Source organism: Lissotriton helveticus, chromosome 6 (assembly GCF_964261635.1).
Source record: "Lissotriton helveticus chromosome 6, aLisHel1.1, whole genome shotgun sequence".
Taxonomy (NCBI): domain Eukaryota; kingdom Metazoa; phylum Chordata; class Amphibia; order Caudata; family Salamandridae; genus Lissotriton; species Lissotriton helveticus.
The window spans coordinates 724,912,259-724,916,666 of NC_136067.1; the positions used below are offsets into that span (position 1 = coordinate 724,912,259).

General features: G+C 37.7%; 1 long non-coding RNA gene across 1 annotated transcript; it reads left to right on the top strand.

Annotated features, from left to right (window-relative positions):
• Positions 1-2,000: 2,000 nt before the first annotated feature.
• Positions 2,001-4,100, top strand: LOC144761512 (uncharacterized). Its single transcript, XR_013595755.1, has 5 exons — positions 2,001-2,034; positions 2,780-2,879; positions 2,963-3,052; positions 3,136-3,207; positions 3,590-4,100. It is a non-coding gene; the product is annotated as an uncharacterized LOC144761512 (long non-coding RNA).
• Positions 4,101-4,408: the final 308 nt, after the last annotated feature.

Consider the following 4,408-nt stretch of genomic DNA (forward strand, 5'->3'; position numbering starts at 1 on the left):
TATATAAAAGATACTGGTCACATGATTGTTACTTTAGAACATACACCTTTCAACAATGTCACACAGTTCCTAGTGACTTGTGACATAGAATCTTTATATACCAACATACCCCAGGACCAAGCTATGGATGCGGTGGCAGCGCTCCTAGCTAGGACACCGGGGCAAAGACCTGATGTCTTCATTTTAGATTGTTTGAAAATTGTCCTCCAAAATAACTTCTTTGAATTCAATAATGATTTTTTCCAACAAATCAAAGGAGTCAGCATGGGGGCATCTTGTGCCCCCAGCATTGCAAACATCTATATGGGGGAATTCGAAAGAAAGAACATCTTTAATGAACTTGCCCCTTTCTATGAGAATATAACCAACTGGCATAGATTCATTGATGATGTCTTTTTCATCTGGACAGGGCCTGAAGACATGCTAAAAGAATTCATGGAATGGTTAAATTCAGCAGACCAGAATCTCAAATTCACCTGTAATTTCTCATCTGAAAAAGTAGAATTTTTAGATATTTGGATCCAGGATATGGAGGGGGAACTCACAGTCTGCCTCTATAGAAAACCCACGGCAAAAAATACCATCCTAGAGCACGGCAGCTTCCACCCACCGTGTCAAAAAGACTCTATACCCTTTGGGGAATTCCTCAGAATTAGAAGGAATTGTACCTCAATGAAAGATTTTATGAATCATGCAGCCAACCTAACGGACCGTCTGCTGCTAAGAGGTTACCCCAAGAGATTGGTCCGGGAATCTATGAAAAGAGCAAAATATTACAACAGAGATGCTCTCCTCCACCCAACTGAGAAAGCTACCAGTCAAAAATTGGTGTGTGTTTTAAACCATTCAACTCTAAACAATAAGATCAGACAAATAATCAATAAGACCTGGAAGATCCTAAATGTCAATGACCATAATGAAGAGCTAAGCAGACCCATCATAGCCTTCAGAAGAAACCAAAATCTAAGGGACAAACTGGTCCATAGCAGGTGGAAGTACCAACTGCATACTCGTCAGCACACTATAGATGGCAACCCTCTCCCCAGAGGAAACTACAAATGTGGCAATTGCCATGCATGTGACCAAGTAATCCCAGGAGACACTTGAACATATAAGAACAAATCAGGACAGTTAAAAGAGATGACGAACTGCAAAACCTCAAATATACTCTATCTAATAATGTGTCCTTGCAATATTGGATATGTAGGCGAAACATCAAGAGAACTACACACTAGACTCTCAGAACATAAATCAGCAGTAAGAACAGGAAAGATGAATGCCCCAATGGTGCCCCATTACTCTCAATATGGTCACACAGAAAAAGATATGCGATGGCTTATCTTGGAACACATCCAGACCCCTCCTGGCAGAGATACAACTAAATTTAGGAAACAACGAGAAACTTACTGGATTTATCATCTAGACACTGTAAGACATGGCCACAACGAGGAAATATCATGGATAGTAAATACATAGGACCTTCCAAACTATAGGTCCCCTTTGTGTAATGTAACCAGTTTTCCCTCCAAACCAAATTAAGTATCTTAAATGTATACACAATGTTTATGAGGACACATATGATAAAATGCATTTTATGACATCTAGCATATCCTGGTTCCGAGAATCTATTTTCGAAAAAAATCACTTACGCATTTCAGTTTAGAGGATAACAAACACCCTTTCAATTCCTGTCAGTATATAGATATACAATCATATAAGGGTGGGCAATCAGATATGGATATTTGGGATCCTCGTAAAATAAATAGTGGCCATCTTTAAATTTTTCAGTTTGTCCATCTGTATAGTCCGTTTTTAGTGTCTACCACGTACCCTGGAAGTATGACACAATAACAGTAGTCCTTCGACTATGTTGCTATCCAGGTTTAGCTGAGATCGTTGATTACGGCCACCTGAGGCACTCTGCCTCTGATACACTGACACGTCTTTAAAAACCCTAGTTTTCGAGTGTATACCTCCTAGCGGTTCATTAACCGGAGGACCCCCTGAGACGGACAGCCGCACGCAGTGTCGAAGGTAAGAGAGCATTTTGATCAACCTAGTATACACTCGCTGTCGTTTTTCAGCAAGTTAATCGGCATTCTGTGGCGCAATAATGAAAGGAACACGTGACACAGCTTGCCATAGTCGCGCATAGTATTCAAGCTCTGTCCTTCGTGGTTTAATCTATGTTCACACCATTAAATTGTTATACCCTAGGCTACACGGATGCATAGTTCATTGCTCCATTCTTAATAATAACTTTCACCCTAATTCTATACATGTCATGAAAAGTGTTTTCTCTGCACTCTGTGGCGCAATATAGAGAAGTGTACGTTACAGAGCTTGCATTAGTTGCGTCAAGTATTCTAGCCCTGTCCCTTGTCATTTATCTACGTTCACACAGTTTAATTGCTTAACTCAATGCCCTTGTTTCTTATCTACGTTCACACAGCTAATCTGTTTAATACAATGCCACACAGACGCAGAGCATATCGCTCCACTCTAAACAACAACTCTCACCTAATTTTTTTGACATGCCTGCTAAAATCTTAACATGTCATGATAATATTTTTATTAAAAAGAACAAATAGAGTATTTAAAAAAAAGTCCAGCAAGAAGCATTTCTAAAACCACTGCACTTATAACGGGACCTTAATAATAGGCCCTTAGCCAGCTCAGCAATTTTTCTAAACCAACAGTTTTTGCGGTTTGTTAATTACATGCGATTCCCACCTTAGTCGTTAATATACTGGGTCTATCTTTATTTTTATTTTTAAAGCCTGCAAAAGTAATACACCAAGACAGTTTCATCAGTATACTTGGAGAAGAAGTGCAGTTTATCCTTGTTTGAACCATTAATCTGGCGGATAATACAACAGGTACACCTTGTGAAAGTAGAATTCAGACTATGGATGGGACATTCCTTCAAGAATTTCTACTCATTTTTACATTTGTTCTCCAGGCCTATCAATAAGAAAACCTTTTTCAAATAAGAATGCGTCCAGACTAAAGAGCTGAAAACTACTGTTTATCAGTTCGTCTAGGAAAACAGGTAATGCGCCCTTGAGCTTATAGACACACTAATCTGACGGTAGTGTACCATGACATCTAATAAGTTTCATTTCTCTTCTGTAGCTATACGCAAACGATTCAAGCAATTCGCCACTTTCAATATCTGGATAATGACCGCAACTTCTTGAAATATAGGTATCAGTCCACAAACTCTATGCCTTTGTCATCTACAAGATGCTGGGATATAGATCCTAACCTCACACAGTTTCTCTTACCAAAACACAGGGTGAAGGTTTGCTCTCTTCTCCTTTGGTCACCTTGACCTCAACATCTTGACCATATATATATTCTTTGTAAAAATGGTTTACTTTATCTGTTTCAGTCACTGAACAACACTGGATGCCCTCACTTTTAAGCTCAACATCACAGAATGGGTCCATTTAATGGGTTGTTACCCTTCCAATGCACTATAGCATGCAAAATGTCTAAAAACCTTTATTAATTAAATAGTAGGATATACCATTAGGATGCTTCACAAAAAGAAATTAATTTGTATATAACATGTTCTTCTTTTCAGATTTTCAAGAACCCCTGATTTTAACATTTTATATATGTTATAGTATGTTCCTTGTCTAGTTTGTTTTTGGCCCTGAAGAAGGTGAATCAAATACCATCTATCACCGAAACGTACGTTGGCCGTACGCTTATGGGATCCCCTCATAGAAAATCATATTGTCTAAAATCAATAACAAGGAAGTAAAAATTTGTAGAAAATGCATCAGCTGTAACAATGTACAGATCTTATGATTTCTCTCTCGCAGCAACTTACAGGGGACTCCCAAGACAAGATTCTTTTACCTTGTGTGTTTAATGTCTTTTGTATGATATGTCTAGATAGTTCTAGAGTGGGTAGCGAATGTCACAGTATGATTGTTGGAACGAATGGTATGATTGTATCACTTAGCTTTTGGGGTTCTTCTTTTTCCTTTTTCTAAAAGTTGTTTAAAGTGATTTACAGAAAGTGTGAATTTTGTATACACCAAAACTGAAATGTACTTATCACAAGAAAAACAAAACAAAAAGAAAAATAATGATAAATAAAAAGAATACTTTTTGAATAACCTATATGTCTCTGTCTGATATCTAGCATCCTTTTTCAAAATAATGTACATAGATTGTCATTGATAAAATAATATAGGTTTGATCAGAGGTTTTTTCCTTGTTCTGTGTTTTCTGTTGGATGGCCTGTAGTTAGTGGTAGGCTCCCTTGTGGTATTATGTCTTCTAAGAGTTAACGCTTGCATATTTTTGGGATGGTGGTGGTCTGAGGTCATGAATGTGTTTTTTTCCATTTTCTTGGTTTTTTTGTGAATTGTGAACAGATGTGTTTATTAGT